The sequence below is a fragment of the Canis lupus genome, chromosome 11 (genome assembly GCF_003254725.2).
Source record: "Canis lupus dingo isolate Sandy chromosome 11, ASM325472v2, whole genome shotgun sequence".
In the NCBI taxonomy this organism is placed as follows: domain Eukaryota; kingdom Metazoa; phylum Chordata; class Mammalia; order Carnivora; family Canidae; genus Canis; species Canis lupus.
Window position 1 is genome coordinate 56157738 of NC_064253.1, and position 18714 is coordinate 56176451.

Consider the following 18714-nt stretch of genomic DNA (forward strand, 5'->3'; position numbering starts at 1 on the left):
AGAAACAAATGATATAACAACTAGAAAAGAAAAACTGAAATTGTCATTTTTGTATATGATAGAATCCAAAACAATTAATAAATAATTAGAATTAGAAAATTTACATATTTTTCTTTATACAAAGTCAATTTACAAAAATCTATTATATTTCAATTACAGAAGAGACAGATAATTAGAATATGTATTTTTTCAATAGGTTATTTTCAATAGCATTAAAAAGGAATTTAACAAAAGTTGTACAAATCTTCTATGAGTAAAATATTTTTTTAATTACAAAAAGCATTCACTAAGACCTAGATAAACAAAATTATATTCCACATTCATTTGACTTGAAGACCTGACATTACCAAGATGTCCATTTCCCCTAATTTAATCAATGAATCCAATAATATTCTAATAAAATCCCAGAGCTTTTTTTAAATTGACTTTGCCAAACAGTTTGTAAAATTTATTTGGAAGAATAAAGGGCGAAGATTACTCAAAACACTCCTAAAGAAAAAACTAGGATATTTGCTTTACTAGATATAAAAACTTCAAATAAAGCTGACATAATTAAGAAAATGTAATATTGGCATAACAATAAATAAATTAACCAAAGAAGCAGATTACAGAGCATAGAAATTGACCCATTCATATATGGAAACTTGGTGTATGGCAAGGCTGATATCTCAAGTCAGTGGAGAAAGAGCAAATTTTTAATAAATAAATTGTGCTGAGCCAATTGATTATCCTTATTTAAAAGAAAAAGAAAGAAGGGATGCCTGGGTGGCTCAGCAGTTTGGCGCCTGCCTTTGGCCCAGGGTGCGAGCCTGGAGTACCAGGATCGAGTCCTGCGACCAGCTCCCGGCATGGAGCCTGCTTCTCCCTCTGCCTGTGTCTCTGCCTCTCTTTCTCTCTATGTCTATCATAAATAAATAAAAAATAAAAAATAAATCTTTAAATGTTAAAAAGATAAAGAAAAAAATAAAAGAGAAAGAAAGAAAATATGCTTTTACCTCACTTCACACACAAAGTTAAAAACCTAACTGGAAGACAAACTATAACATTTTCAGAAGACATGTAGAATACCCGTCATACTTGAGGGAGGAAATTTTACTTTAGACACAAAAGGCACAAATTTTAAAATAATTTTTTTTACTTTTGACAACATCAGAATTATCATTATCTGTTTACCACTAGATACCAAAAAGACAGTGAAAAACAGAATGGGAAAAGATGATTGAACCCATATATTCCAAAGAATTATTATCTAGAACTTCTATACACCAGTCAAGAAAAGAAAACCCAAGAGAAATATGAGCAGAAGATTTGAACAAGCTCTCCACTAGAAGATAAACCATATGAAGAGATGTTCTGTCTCATTACTAATTGGAAAAATACATATTTAAACCAAATGAGAAAGCATTTCATAGCCACCTTATTAGCAAAAATTATACTGTCTGACAATATCAAACATTGACAAGGGTGTAAAACAACCAGAATTCTTACACATTGCTGTTAAGAACATAATTTGGTACAACCACTTTGGAAAATAATTTGGAATTATCTCAGTGTTTGAAGAAGAGTTGCTCTTAGTTATACTTTACAAAGAAACTCTTAAATAATTGTAATAGGAATTATATATATTACAGTGTTCTTTGCCCTACCATTTATAATGGGAAGAAAACTGAATAAGCCCAAATATTCATTATGGACAATAAGTTGTGGTATATTCATATATTGGAATACTTTACAGTCATGCAATGAGTACAATGTAACACATGATTACATGGAAACAACACAGGTGTTTAATACTGGATGAAAAAAAATCACAAGAGAATGCATCCAGTATGAATCCACTTAAGTATAGATTAAAAAGTATCTACTAAACCATATGTTGTTTAGAGAAATAACCAAATACATATAATAAAATTATAAAGAAAATCAAGGGTACAATAAACACAAGATTTAGGATAGTGGTCATGTGAACTTCAGGAGGTAAGAAAGGATGAGATAAGAAAAAGGCACACAGGGACAAAGATAATGGTAATGTTCTTCATCTTAAACTGAATGATAGGCATATGGGTATTAATTATACGTTGATTCATTACAGCTTATATGTAATTTATAAATTTTTGTATGTATTAAACACTGAATAAAATTTTAAAAGAGTACCTACTGATATGAAAATGTGTATTTGTTCAAATGGTCATAAATTATACTATGTAGCAATATAGAAACATGCTTTTGATGTATTAGTTGAAATTAGGATACTAAATTATGGATCAAAAACTATGGCTACAACTACACACAAATTATGGTTATAAAGGGATACAAACTGAATATAAGCAAGGCCAAAGAAAAGGTACTTGATTTTTAGATCAATTTTTCTTCTTTATTTTTATTTTCATTAACACGATCATAATTCCATGACAATAAAATGATATCATTAAGACAGAAAACTGATGCTCTGAACAGGTCTCCCGTGAAAACCATCTGGACTCCAGATCAAATAACCAAGGCACCACCATTCACCTGGTAGTAGCATATCTCAGTTGCAAACAAAATATTTAAGGAAAAAAATCAATCTCTTGATTGCTGCACTTATGAACCTTGCTTTATATAGCAACCAAAACATACCTCATCGGCCTTCTTTATCCATCTTACCTTTGACCATAATCCTGACAACCGTAGAAACATGGTACCCAGAGAGCTGAGAAAGGACACTGCCACAAAAATCTTTCCTAAGGACAACTGCAACCCAATGACCTCATTCTATAAAAGACATTAGAAGAGAGAGATAATGACCAATTGACTCCTTGTTACTAGGGGACTAAGAAGCAGGAATATGATTTAAGGAAACCATACCAGGTTCAATTTGATTTGCAACCAAAACTGCTCCTACTATCCTGCAATTAAGTATCATGAATAAGTCAAGGTCATCAGAAATATTTCATCTCAATCACCTTAAGAAAAAATAAAAATGTTTAAGGAGATATAAAAAGGAAATTTGAGGAAGACTAATAATTATTCCTGTACTCATTCAAATATCTAAAGTTTGTGAAAAAATAGAAAATGAAGTATAGATTAGTGATGGTGTTGAAATGACTTTAAATCACAATTAAGCGTTCATACCATCAAACTTAGAAGAAAAAAAAAAGCCAATACTGCTATATTGAAGTTAAGAATAAATTAGAGGCATGTAAAAGTCTGGAATAACAATATGCTATAAAAATTACTGATATAAAAATATGCCATTTAACAAATTTGATACTACAGAGGCATAAAATTCTACATAGAGTCTGGAAGCAACCATGTGAGCATAAGGAGGTAGCTGGGGTAATGCCAACATGGTTAATTCAGAAAGGAACTCAAATTTATAACTGGTTAGGTTTAATTTCTGTTTTGAAGATAAATTACATGCCAGAAATCTATATGTTTCAGAAATTTTTCTACTGATATTTAAAGGTAAAAGCTGGACAATATAAAAAATATTTTTCAGTAAATATCTTCCATCTTTTTTACCCAAATCTCACAAACCCCTCAGTTCACACACATGTATGCACACACTCTCACACATAGTCTCATGCACATCTCCTAACTAGATTTCCAGTGATGAACAATTCTAGGTTACCAACTATCATGCAATATATAGGTATAAAACATTGTTATTTTTTTAAGAACTAGTTGTGCAATTTTGGTGTTCAAAGATTTTAAAAGAAATTGATTTGGGAAAAGTTGGAAAGGAAGCCCAAGTTGATTGACAGTCTGGAGTTTGTGTTTCCACCATCTGAGCATAGCCAAATGCAAATGTGATTAAGTTCTGAGAGACAGGAATCTGGGAAGTGTCTGAAGCTTATTAGAATCTTCTCTCTAGACACTATCCTGCAAGGGCATCAAGGGTGACCTCCAGCTTAATGTTTTAGGAGCCCCCTAGATTAGGGAAGAGAAAACAATCTTTATTCTACACATCAAATCTAATCCATTGGTGGCTGTTATTGGAAGTTAGGGTTCTGAGTTCATGTCCAGGACCAATGGGAAGAAGAACAGAAACAATTTGTCTGCCATAAGCACACCAAGAGAAAATGGTGGCAGAGCTACTACATGGTTGCTATCTTTGCCCTAAGCAAATTCTGCAATTACTTACATCATTAGGAGGTTAAACATACACATGTTCTATGACAAGTACATTTCCTATGCCATTGCTTTTGTAAATAGAAATTTCATAAATGTAAACCTATTTCATGCAATCATTCAACAAAGACATTCTCCAGTTCATTTAGAAAACCCATTTTTATGTATCCACTTAACAAACTGAGTCTTAATTATATGTACCACACATCATTCTGGGTACCTAGAGATATAAAATAAGAACGGGCTCATGCTCTCAACAAATTCACAATCTAGACTAAAAGATACAAAAATCATCATCATACACTATGCCAGTGGAGAAAGGTACAAAATATGAAGGAGACACAGAGAAGGGGGAACTAACTCTTTCTAAGAGAACTCATAAGAGTTTTATCAGAGGAGGTGATACTGCTTTTGGTCTTGAAAGACAGGTGTTTGTCAAGTGAGACTGGTCAAGGCATTCCATTCAACATTTAATCAACAAACAGGTTCCTTTAGTTGAGCCAGACTCTTTGCAAATTGCTGGGAATAGAAATAAATGCCAAGTCATACCCTTCAAGAGCTGTGGTCTACAAGTTTGGAGGCAGATGAGTAGAATCTGATAAAGAAACAGATTGGAGTGGTAATAAAGATTGGAATGGTAATAGGAATTGTGATTCAAAGGAATATTACAAAAAGATATTTTACCAAGTGAAAAATATCTTTATAAATCACCCTCCTGGGAATTCTGTTTCAATTTAGAATACAAAAGGCTGGAAAGAGCTCCAAACCTAACAATAAGAAGCTGGACGGACTACAAATCATAACTTTTCTTGAACCATCAGAGAGCTGCAATTATAGGACAACCTAGTAACCTGGATTCTAAGAAAAGAAAGGACTTTCCAAGGAAAGCCAGGGCAGGAGCACTTGCTCATCAGAGCCAGAGCAACGGAGGAAGAGATACTGGGTGCTATATAAGTGGTTAAGAAATATGCAGCTAAAATTTTTAATCAGTTGCAAAAGGTCAACCATCTTTTACCTCCCTCAGCTTGTAACAGCTATAGTGCAACCATTTGAAATAGCAGGCTTGAGTAAAAAGGCAACAATTTATTTAGGTTCAGGAATAGTTGATTTTTTCCAACCCTAATAGGCCCTATATTTTGAGACTATCTATTATTCCCTCTGCTTCTGCTATCAAATCAGCTAATTCTTACCCGAGCTCATCTAATTCTTGAAAGATGTTGCTACAAGCAGCAAGTGAAAGCCTAACACATCAACACTCTGGTTCTTTTAACCACTTTCCTTAGAGTACCCACATGAGGATCATCATATAAATGATCGTGGGTTCATTGAACACACACACACAAATCTTCAGGTGGTAAAAGATGCTTAGTATAGGATTCCTACACTAATTCATAAACCTCTAGAAACCTAAGACTCTCAATCCATTCCTATTTCAAAATCATTACCAACACTTAGAAAACAGGTCTAGAAACAGAATAAAGAGTCCAGAAATACACCCACTCACATTTAGTCAAGTGACTTTGACAAGGCACCTAAGAAATTCAGTGAAGAAAGGAAATCTCTTCAACAACTGTGTTGGAATAACTGGATACCCATACCAAAAGTGAGAGAGAGAGAAAAAAACCACCTTATACCATACACAAAAGTCAATTAGAAATCGGACATATACTTAAATATATATAAAGGTAAAACAATAAAGTTACTAGGAGAAAAAAAATCATAGTAGAAAATCTTTACAGCCTTGTAATAGGCAAAACTTTTTCAAGAATGATATAGAAAGTATGAACCATAGAAGAAAAACATTCACATGACAAATACATTGTGTCCAGAACAAATAAATCCTATAAGCCAATAATACAAAGAATTAAACTTTTTTAAAGATTTTATTTATTTATTAGAGACAGAGAGAGAGAGAGAGGCAGAGACACAGGCAGAGGGAGAAGCAGGCTCCATGCAGGGAGCCCGACGTGGGACTCGATCCTGGGTCTCCAGGATCACGCCCTGGACTGAAGGCGGCACTAAACCGCTAAGTCACCAGGGCTGCCAAGAATCAAATTTTTTAAATGAGTTTAAGACTTCAACAGTTCACAAAAGAAGATACACAAATAACCAATAAGCACCTGTAAAAAGTAGTCAACCTCTCTATTTAACACAAAGTAAAATACAATGACACACCACTACATACTACACATACACATACATATGCACACACATACGCACACAAAAACACCTGTAATCTTAAAAATATTAACAACACAAAAGTTGGAGAGGATGTGAAGAAAACCAAATTTTCATTAGTTCTAGAGGGAGTATAAAATGGTACAACTACTTTGGGAAACTGTTGAGCAGTTCTTAAAAAGTTAAACATACATCTACCCTGTGACCCAGAAATTCTATTTATAGATATTTTCCTAAGAGAAATGAAACATATGTTTATATAAAGCTTTATATAAGAATGTTCATAACAGTTTTATTCATAGTAGCTAAAAACTGGAAACAATCCAAATGTACATCAACAGGAGAATGGAGTAGTTAAAAACCATGATACATTCAAAGATTGAATACTAATACTACTCATAAATAAAAAGGAATGAACTACTGATACGCTCATGAATGAATCTCAAAAATATTATGCTCAGTGAAAGAAACAAAACACAAAAGAGCACAGATCCTATGATTCTGTCTATAAGAAATTCAAGAATAAGTAAGGGATCACTAACCTATAGTGATAGAAAGTAGAGCAGTAGTTGATGGATGAGTATAGGGACTGACTAGAAAGATGCATGAGGGAACGTTCTGGACTGATGAAAATTTTTTATGTCTTGATATGCGGTTGTCAAAACTGATCAAAGATCTGAGCATTTCACTGTACACAAATTCTACTTCTGTTCTGTAAAAAGGTTAATAAATGTTGCTAAAGGTTTCGATTTCAGGTGGCAGCTTCCTAGACATAATTGATAAAAATGTAAACTTTTCCTGAAGTCTTGGCCTTGCACTTTCTTTTGATAGATATAAAGTTTGAATCTCCCTGTAATTCCATGAATCTCCTACACTTGGGCTGGAGGAGAGGTCACGCCTACCCATCTGAAATGTTGGCCTCAGATCCTGGAAGAGTGAAAAAAGTAGCATTTCAGAAGAAGCTGAAAATAGGGTGGGATGAACCTAAGGGAGACACTACAAGAATAGGAGCCTTGCCACTCTACTATAGGACAGTGACCCAGAGCTGACTCATCAGATACAAAACTACATAAAGGTGGTTGCCGAGGACTGATCTTCATATCCACCCGCTCTGTGCATAGATGCAGAGCCACAATAAGGATGTCTTGCCTTATGTTTCAACTAACCATAAGCTGAAAATTTACTGAAACCAATTACCTAATCCGTTGGCTCAAACTTTTCCCATTTTGTCTTTAGAGTACTCAATTTAACATAATCTTGGCTGGATGAAGCCACCTGTACTTCGATCTCACAAAAGACTTTCCATAGAAGCAAACACAATTGACTTGCACTTAAGTGTTTTGTCTTGTAAGTGCTTTAAGCCATTGGTGCCAGCCTCAAGTTAGTATCATGGCCAAAAATAACCAATTTGGTCCGTGATTCCTGATAACAGCTGGCACAAATCAAGCTACCATCCTTCAGAACTGAAGTCTTTGGGTGTATTGGTAAGTGGATGAAAAAGTTTCAGCAGAGAAAGCTGATAACTTTATTTTTAATGTGCTTATTCAATGCTGAGACAAGTGTTAGTGGATTTTAGAGACATTTGGAATAAGAATGGAAATTTGGTGTTCTTTGGTCATAGGAACACACTGTGACTTCTCAAATATAGAAGCAGATTACTTTTTTTTTTTTTTTTTTTAGAAAACAAAAGCAACTTAATGATTTTAGGGGGCTGTTTATTTATTTACAAATGAATGGGTCTTGCAGAATCCAATTCTGGACCACAATATTCGCTAGTGAAAACTACAGCCAAAATGTAATTTGTCTGCCTGTTACCAGTAAATACAGAGGTGGGGAGACCCTGGCCTTAATGCTTGATTTGTAGCCATCCCCAAACGTTGAAAGCAACTATATTATGGTGACAACAGTGTTGCAATTCACAGGGTAATTTCTTCCTGGTGGATCTCCACTGTTATTTAATTCAGGGAAGTACATAAGAGATTGTAATAACAATTTAAAAAAGAGCCACATTTAGTGGTTAAATTTCTTACTTTCTTGCAATAATACCCTTCTATTTCTGTGACCACTTCTTTGCAGGTGCAACCCTACTTTATTCACTCACCTGACCTGGTTCTATACGGTGGTTATTCAATATAGCTCCTGAACCCTCATTATTTTTCTTCACTATCCTGCCACTTGTAGATTCCTCCTCTCACATCTTAATTACCATGACTTTATGGATAGGTCCCAATATTATAACTACAATTCTTTTGTCTCTTTTAAAAATTCTTTTTTTTTTATTTTTTATTTTTTTTTTTTCTTTTAAAAATTCTAATCCTACTGCTTACTTTTCACTTGGATAATCCATCATACCCCCAACTCTGCATATCAAGCCAACATCACTCCCCACTTTCTCTAACATCCCTTAAAAGCACTTCCAGGCTTCAAGACTCCCATATCCAAAACTTTGTTGATTTCTTTTTCTCCTTTCTTCATCCACATCCTATCAGTCCTCAAGTCCTGGTAAATCTTCTCTCATGATTTTCTCTCTCCACTACCTTTTCCATTGTTCTATACTACAAGATTCCTTCTTGAACTGCTGCAGTAGCCTCTTCCCAATTTCCCTGAGTGTCCACCTCTGGTCTATTCACATAGCAACAAGGGCAGCCATTTCAAGATGTGAAATTGAACATGTCACTTCCAGGTTAAGAATATTCCATTGCCTTCTTATTATTCTCAAAGTAAAAACAAAGAATTCAGTATAAGCTTTTCTGTTTAGTCTCAAGTCACCACCCTCTACTAGTCACATTTCATTTTTTTGAATGTATGCTCCCTGCTACCACGGGACCTCTCTATATGCTGTTCCCATTGTCTGGAATGCTTTTCTCCCTTTCCTCACTTCCCTTGGCATAGTTCACTCCTACTCACCATCAACCCAAAAATCTTTTTTTTTCTTTTCAGAGAAATATCTCTGATTTCTATCTACTCATACTAGAGCAAATTCCATCCTGTTATACATCCTCAAATAATCTTGTACTTTTTCTTCATAGCTTTATCCTAGTTTGTACTTAACCTCTATGTGATTATTTAACAAACATCGGATTCCCTTACTGGTCTATAAACTTTCAAATGGCAAGAATCATGTCTGTTTGGCTCACTAATATTGTATCACTAGCATGCTCTAACCCATTCCATAGCCTCACTGACCTCTCTTCTGTAATTAGCCACAGTGATCTTCATTCCTGAATTCCTAGAATACATCTTATCTGTGCAATTCCCTTCATATATACTATAGGCTACATGATGGTTTTTAACTTTTCTTGTTACTGTGGTGGAGTGGAAAGAGTACTGGAACTGGAGTCAGAAGACATGCCTGGGTCTACTTCAGCAATAGTAAGGGCACTTCAGACAACACAGTTGGGTGATCTTGGGAAAATTGCTTAATTTCCAGAGCCACAGTTTCCTGTCTGAGAAGTGGGAATAATAGTACCTCACAGGCTGCTGTGAGGGTTCTTGAAGGATCTAATCCCACAGGCTGCCAGAAGAATGATTTGTCTGAAGGCACTTTGCAAACAATGTAGCATGCAAAGTGTTTGCTGCCAGCTGGTAATTATCTTCCAAATAGACTAGAAACCCCTTGCCAGAAGGGGCAAGTGTATCACATCCTGTGTCCCTCAGAGTGCCTAGTAGAGTGTCCTCCACATGATAAGTGGTCAATAAATATTTGTTGTATAAAGAGAGAAGTCAGCCTGTCAGCTGCAGACAACAGATGATGGGTGTCCCACAGCTCCACTGCTACTGGCTGCCATCCAGTTGCCCCTCCCCCTCCGGCTGCACTCACCCCCTAGCCTGCATATCCCAGCCTCCACCGACACCGAATTCTCAACATACACCCTTGAACCCAGCTAACGGCTGTGTAATATGGCGTCAGTAATTTCTGGGTACTTTTCACTTTTTTCACTCTTAGGACAAAGAATGGGAGCAATGAGATAGCATGCTAACGCTAGAAAATGCTGTGACACTTTAGGTACCAAGGAAATTAGTACAGAGAGCTCTTTCCTCAGATCGTTCAATTCTCTGGGAGCTTTATCCCCCCAGAGAGTGTGAATGGGAAATCACAACTCAGCCTAATCAATATAGGCTGTAACAGCTCTCACATAATCATTAAAGAGTCTATATCTCCATCAAGAAAGTAGGGCTAAGGGGTGAGGATGGGGATGGATAGGCCTTCTGAATACATACAAAAATATTTTCTTAGAATTGAAAGAGATCTTTGATGTTATTTAGATCAAATTCCAAATCAAATGCAATAATGTCTACTTTAATATGTCTCATGGGCTACTTAAACATTTCCAATGATAGGAAACCTGCTATCTAGGATGACAGACCAACTATAAATTCCATTTTAGAACACACTTCATCTAAATCCTGATTTCACAGATTATGAAATTGAGGCCTGCAGAGTGGAGAGACTTAAGATCACATCGTGATTTAGAGATAGATCTAGAACAGAAATTCTTCTGCTCATAAGAGAAAGTTAAAGCACTTCTGCATCCCACATCATCCCGTTATTCCTACTCTCTGCTCCATGTTCTGTCTCCAGAGCAACAGAGACTCTAATCCCTTTTCTACATGACAGCCCTTCAGATTTTTCAAGAAAGCTTTATGTCAGCTCTTGAGTCTTTCTGCAAAAGAAATAATATTCTCTATTCCAGCCCTTTCCACTTTTCTTCACTTGGCATGACTCTACACCCTTGATCACCTTCAGCACTTGATGACCCACAGGTTGAAGACACTTTTTAAATTAGGGACACCCAAGTTGAACAAAATCCCAGTAGAGTACAGTGGGCTATGAGATTCCTTTGGTCTTTACACCCCACTTCTTTCATTGTACCTAAAGATTGTTTTACCTTGTTAGCAACCAGATCACACTGCTGAAGCTGTTATAATAGTTATCTATAGAATACTTAGTATGCTCTGCCATCGTTCTAAGTATTTCACATGTGTTTAAATCTTACAATTATTCCAAGAATATTAGCTAGAACTAATATTATAATTCTCATCTCCCAGGTATGGAAGATAAAACACAGACTTTTAAAAACATACCCTAGATCTCACAGTCATTAAGTAGCAGAGCCAGGGTTCTAACTCTAGTAGATGACTTCAAAACCTGCACTCTTAACTTAATGCCACACATGACTTAATGAAAAATAAACAATTTATAAAAAAATGTTAATTCTATTCATTTCTGCCAAGAGAGACCTCTCACGACCTGTGAAATGGGATATTTTTACTTTATTTTGTACCCATGCCTATTAAATTTCAGATTGTGAGTTTGGGATGCTCCTTCTCAGCTTCCATTCTATAATTCATTATATTAACTTTTTTCCTTCAATGTGTGTCATCTTCAAACCTAATAACATGCTTTCTAGCTGTTCATTTAAGTTGTTGATAAAAATTTTATAACTAGCAGAGGGCTTGGTGATAATAAAAACTTGACTGGCATTAAAAAATAATCCAAGAGTTGGTCCTTCTTTGCTCTTCCTGCTTAGCCAGTTAGAAAGCTACATAACCACTCGATGCTCTGGCCCACATTTCTCCATTTTGTCAGAAGGATATAATAAAGAAATTAACAAATACATACAAAAATCAAGATAAGATTCTAAGACTACAGAATTCCCAAACCTCTGTGCCTAGAATATCTTTATGGAAATGAGGCTAGCACAGTCTGATGTGTTCTTTGTGAATCCATGTTACCTCTAAAACATTACAACTTTTGGTAAATTACTTATAAATCATTGTTTGATGGTCTATTTTAGAAATGAGGCCTAAAGTTTTCATTAAGCTTACTGATTCTCTATTGGGTCTAATATTCACCCTCCTTAAGGTTTATTGGAACTAACTATGGCTTTCTCACTCACTCCCCATCCATTATCAGAACCCCGATAAAAGTTTCCAGCACTGCTACCTCAAGCACATATGCACATTCTTTTAAAATCATGGGCAGCTGGTCATCTGAACCTAGGAACTGAAACATATTTTCACAGCTTCAGATTCTTTCATCACCTGCCTCTGTGACATCTTCATCTAGGCATCTATGAAGTGTTTCTGATTTAATATGTACCAAATGGAGCTTCTAATTGTGACCCCAGTCCCAAACTTGCTCCTCCTACAGCTGTTGTGAGTGCATCCATGAGAACTGCCCTTCAGCAATAGAAGCCACTGCACCAGGATGTGCCTGGGACTTACACTCTCCATCTCTCTCCCCAGAGTCTTTGGCCAATAACAAGAGGAGGGTAAAAAGCACCTCTCCCTAGCCTCAAGTAGGGAAAACTCAACAGCGAAATTTATGCTCCAGAGCTCCCCATAGGATCGGGCTGAAGGTTCATTATCATCCAAAACCATTTTCTTGCCATTCTTCTTCTTCATTTCAACCTTACTTCCTATACCAGTTTCTTCATAAATTATATGCACACACCCATCTCAGGATGGACTTCTAGGGAACTCAGCCTAACACACTCCTCTTGCAGCACTCCCAGTTGATCCTATTAAAACGTTCACATAATTCCTTTGCTCAAAACTCTCCATTGGATTCTCATCTCCCCCAAGGAAAAGAAAAATCCAAAGACTTTACCATAACCTAAAAGACTCTCCATGGTCTTCCCCAGCTACTTACTGACATGTTCCCTTTCCCTCTCCCCCTCATCCATTCCACTCCAGTCTCACTGACCTCGTTGACATACCTCCAATGTTGGGCACAACCTCCTCTCTCAACTGTGTACTCAACTATCTTCCACCAAGAAATCTCTCCCCCCAGGTGTGCATGAGGCATCTTCACTTCTTTCAAGTCTTGAGTAAATGTCACTTATTATAAGGCCTCCTCTAATTACCCTATTATAAAAGAGCATACATATTCCATTCTCTTGTCACTCCCTTTGTTGTCTGACTACCATAAGAATGTTAATTCCCTGAGAATGGGAACATTGCTTTGTATACTCTTGCATCCCCATCACCTAAACAGTGTCTGGCATATATTAGGCACTAAATAAACCTGTTGAATTATTTCAGTAGACTATCTTTTGACTCCCTCTACATAATCCACACAAACACACATATACATCCAACAACTACCTCTGATTTCAAAGACCAATGAATAGTATTTGTTCTATATTTTTATAACTTGGAAACCATTACCTGTAATAGCCACAATAGAAGCAAAATAGAAGTTGAGTTGTTATGACTTTTTGCTGTAATCTATTCATGTTGTTCCACTAGAAAAGAAAATGGATAATATGTGGAAGTCTAGAAACAATAGAGCATTGCAATCCAGAAAGCTTGAGAATTGTACTGTTAGTTTAAATGGCTCATAGTCAAGTTGCTAAGCAGATAACTCCAAAATATGGAGCATGGTTGCTATCATTAGTGAAAATTAAAGAAGTGAAATTTAAGTTAAGAAAAGATATGTGGGGTGCCTGGTGGCTCAGTGGCTGAGTGTCTGCCTTCAGCAGGTCATGATCCCAGGGTCCTGGGATTGAGTCTGGCTTCAGGTTCCCAAACAGGGATCCTCTGCCTCTGCTTCTCCCTCTGTCTATGTCTTTGCCTCTCTCTCTCTCTGTGTGTCCCTTATGAATAAATAAATTCTTTTAAGAAGAAGAAGCTATGTAACAGAGATCATTGATATTTAAAATCAAAGAAAGTCCTATAACTATTTAATCATATATACAGAGTGGATATATTTCTCTTATTACTCACAGAAAGGCTTTTGTGGTAGGTTCTTAGAAGGGACAAAAACTAACACAAAAGCATCTTGGATTTGTAGCATGTGGACCATGGAAACGAAACTGAGATGCTTAATCTATAATTTTTAAATGTACAAAATTGACCTTGAGGCATGGTATGAGAGGCACAGGTTAGGACATGCTGCTCTATACTGAAGTCTTCTCACTACTTTCCTCCAGCAAGGTCCCCCAGAAGCTGCCCACGTCTCATGTCTGTCTGGCATAAGTGCCTGCCCCCACAGTCTGTCCGTCTGAACATTTCTCCAGTGTGCACCGTGCTCTCTGTAGCCAGGCTTCACAGCTCTCCCTCCTGCTTCTGCTCTCTCAACCACCAGGTCTCTTGCTCTGTATTTTTTTTTAATTGAAGTACAATTAATGTACAGTGTTATATTAGTTTCAGGTGTACAATGTCATAATTCAAGAATTTTACATCACTCAGTGTTCATCATGATAAGTACACTCCTTAATCTTCATTGTCTATTTAATACATCCTCCCACCCACCTCCTCTCTGGTAACCATCAGTTTGTTCTCTATAGTTAAGAGTCTGGTTTTTATTTGTCTCTTTTTTTCCTTTGTTCATTTGTTTTGTTTCTTAAATTCCACATATGAGTGAAATCACATGGTATTTGTCTTTCTCTGACTGATTTATTTCACTGAGCATTGTACCCTCTAGATCTATCCATGTTGTCACAAATGGCAAGATCTCATTCTTTTTTATAGCTGAGTAATATTCCAATATTCCATTGTGTATGTATGCCACAGCTTCTTTATCCATTCATCTATCAATGGACACTTGTGCTAATTCCATATCTTAGCTATTGTAAATACCACACTGCAATAAACATAGGGGTGCATATATCTTTTCAAATTAGTGTTTTTGTTTTCTTTGGGTAAACACTCTGTAGTGGAATTACTGAATCATACAATTCTATTTTTAATGTTTTGAGGAGCCTCCACACTGTTTTTCACAGTGGCTGCACCAGTTTGCATTCCCACCAACAGTGCATGAAGGTTTCTTTTTCTCCACATCTTTGATGGCTGTCTCTGCCTACTCTCTGCTTTCTCAGTCACCAGGTCCTTTGTTCTGTTTCTCTATTGACCCTAGTGGGATAAACCTCTATCTCTCTGATAGAGTCTTCAGTGTTCCCAGAGGGAGTCATTATTTATTTCCCAAAGGTACCTCTTTTACCCTTTGACTTTTCCCCAACAGCTCCCCCTACAATCTGTTACAGAGCCTCTCAAAGAGTAATCTCAGATCCCCTGAGAAAAGATCTTGGGTCTGAGCCTGAAATTCTCAGCGCATCATGTGTCATTTCTAACAAGCTTTCTAGGAGATTTTGTTGCTCATGCAAGTTTAAGAACCACTGCATTCATGTACCTTGAGAGGGTATCTCTCTGTAAATCTCCCTCCTTCTCTCACAGAAGTCTCCACCCCTCCCCGAGAGTAGCATCAGAGAGGCAGATGGTCTATGGTCAGGGCCTCTTAGAGGCCAGACCCCTTCCAATTTCTGAGAACGACAGTATTTTAGAAAATGAAAACATGTCAAAACAGTATTATCAAAATTTATGTATTTTAATGTTTGCATTCAATAATTATACATAGTGCAATGTAATTAGATCAGTGTATGTCTGTGGCTATGTTAGCTCCATTTGGAAATAACGTCAAAAGTCTAAATTTGAGGCTGTTCTTAAATGTGAGGCCTTGGCAATATGGCCCTCCTGACGCTCACTGTGACTGGCCCTCTCCCTTCTCTCTTCAAAAGTGGCAAGAGGGAAGCCTCCTGGTGGCTTTGCGGTTTGGCGCCGCCTTTGGCCCAGGGCCTGGTCCTGGATCCCCAGGATCAAGTCCCGCATCGGGCTCACAGCATGGAGCCTGCTTCTCTCTCTGCCTGTGTTTCTGCCTCTCTCTCTCTCTCTCTCTCTCTCTCTCGGGAATAAATAGATAAAATATTTAAAAAAAAAAAAAGTGGCAAGAGTCCCCTTCCTGGGACACAATCCTAGATTTGTCATTCTCTGGGAAGGGTGAGTGTAGCCAACGTGGAAATGGAACAAGAATTAACTGGGAGGTTTTAGGGACATTTACAAGGTGAGCACTCCCCAGGCATGCTTTTTTGTTCGAGGCAAAACCAGAAGACATCACTGACCCAGACTTGGGAGAGAAAACCACCTCTGTGGAGCCAGATCAGTGTACACTCTTCCCTCTGTGGTTGGCGTCTGCATATTACCTCCATTTTCTTCCCCCCACCTCCATCCCAATCCCAAGTCTTCATTGATCCTTTCAGCCTGGTCTCTACCATGTTATAGAAAATTAAGATGGGATGCCTGTCTGAGCCAGGGGTACTCTGGCTGTTGTAACAACTAGTGATAGAGGGATGTGGGTGGGGGATAGGCTAGATGTGTGAGCATCTATTAAGGAGAGCACTTCTTAGGATGAGCACTAGGTCTTGTATGTAAGTGATGCATTACTAAATTCTACTCCTGAAACCAACATTACACTATATGTTAACTAACTAGAAATTAAATAAAAACTTGGGGAAAAAAAGCTAGTGAGAGATTCTCAAAGAGGAGTGGATGGCAGGGTCTTGGGCTCCCTATCACACTTCCCAGTAACACCCTGGAGGGCTGGGATTTTGTTTCAAGAGGGAGATGGTGGGGTTCATTCCAGTTACATAAATTAAATTTTTCCTCCCATGCTCACCTTGTTTTAATCAAGAAAATCTGAATCTCCACAATCAGTGACACTCACTAGAGAAAGGGATTTCTAAAGGAAAAAGGCTTAACTTCTTCTTTTGAGTCTCATTCCCACTTTACAATGAGAACCCTGGATTGAAATTTACATGACTTGGCAGACACTTGGAGCTGATGTTGTTCTGTTTCATCCATTTTTTCCCCAGGGAAGAATAAAAATCCTTTCCACACCTGAAAGCTTTCTGCTTTCCTGCCATCGTACCAAAGTAAAGCATCATCTCCTTGGCAACTTCTGCCTAGGGTGAGAAAAGACTAAGCCCCTGGGCACATGGGTCCAGTGCCTCTCTGGGAGGTAGAGGGGTTTCCACAAACATACTCCTTCCTCTTCCCAAACAGACATTCTGGCGTTACATTCAATCCATAACTATGTGGATTTATTTAGCTACAGTGTTATCTCCATTAAGCCACAAGTAAGAGACAATTCTCTGCTTTTATTTATAACCTGAAGGGATTATTTTTGAGTTAAGGCTTTAAGAATTCAGATATATCAGGAAAGAACAGCTTGTGTAATGAACTTCCTGTTTTCATCATATTTGGACACCAAGCCTCCTTGTTGCCCGTTATTATTACCCAGTTAATATGAACTGCCTGGAGTTTATTTTTAGCTGCGTTGACTCTATTGTAAGGACTGCATAACTGCTTTCAAAATGAGAAAATGTAATTACGGGATCTAACACTAAGTTGGGGATATTCTTAGGTCCTTTCACAAGGCAGTGGCTTAAAAAATGAAAATAGACCATTTTAAATGGCTAAAGAAAACACAGTTATTTGATCCAAAATAGCCCATTGATCCTTTTACAAACTAAACACTTACTTCACAGAATAGAGTTTCATTTTTGTTTAAGTGACATAAACATATGAATTTATTTCAAAGTTCAGAGTGGGGGGAGGAGGGTGAGAAGGAGAACCGGTAAGAGAATTGAGACAGGAAGGGCTTAAGGATCATTTACCAAAAGAGCTCAAATTTAAAACTGTGCTGGAGGCACCTAAACACTTACCAGGAGGATTAACAGTTGGGGGCTGGGGAATGTGAATCTCAGCACATCTTGGGTCACCCTGTCATGCGCACCAAGTGCCTCATTCAGCCCTGTCATGGGCAGGAAGAGAGTCAGCACTCAAGAGGGCTACATAGGCTTGTCCTTCACATTTAGTGGCCTTGAATTAGTCACTTGTATGGCCCACCACCTCAACACCCACCTCCTCCAAGACTACAGGTACTTGTCACTCCACTATCCATTCATTCAACAAAAATATACAATATGTCCCTCTTATCTGTGAGATTCGTTCAATGATCCTCCATGGATGCCTCAAACCCAAGAGAGTACAGAACTATAAAGATATATACACACAGATATATACACACACATCCCTATGATAAAGTTTCATTTATGAATCAGGCACAGTAAGAGATTAGCAATAATAGTAAAATAGAACACTGATAGCAATATACTGTACTAAAAGTTATGTGAATATAGTCTGCCTCTTGAAATATCTTAACTTTATGGTACTCATCCTTTTTTGAGTATGTGAGATGATAAAATGCCCTCATGATGAGATGAGGAGAATGACACAGATGTTGTGTCATTGTGCAATGTCAGAAAGAGGAGTATCTGCTTCCCTACCTCTGGAATCACCAATGACCATTGACCGTAGTACCAAAAGTATATTAATATCCAATAATACCATAGTAGATTGTTCATACAATATTAAATGTAGTATTAATCTTGAGTTGAGATTTATATCATCAAACCATCAGCACTTGGACATCTCAAATTTAATCGGTCCAAACCAAAGTCCTGATCTTCCTCCCATAATCTTCCCCATCCAAGATATGGCAATTCCATCCTTTGCATTCCTTGACATACTCGCTCAGACCAAAAACTTACCTTTTTTATTTTTAACAACTCCTATCCTAAC

At 37.2% G+C, this 18714-nt stretch overlaps 1 pseudogene; it reads right to left on the minus strand.

Annotated features, from left to right (window-relative positions):
* Nucleotides 1-18441, minus strand: part of LOC112649719 (mitochondrial amidoxime reducing component 2-like) — a 40947-nt pseudogene extending 22506 nt beyond the window's left edge.
* Nucleotides 18442-18714: the final 273 nt, after the last annotated feature.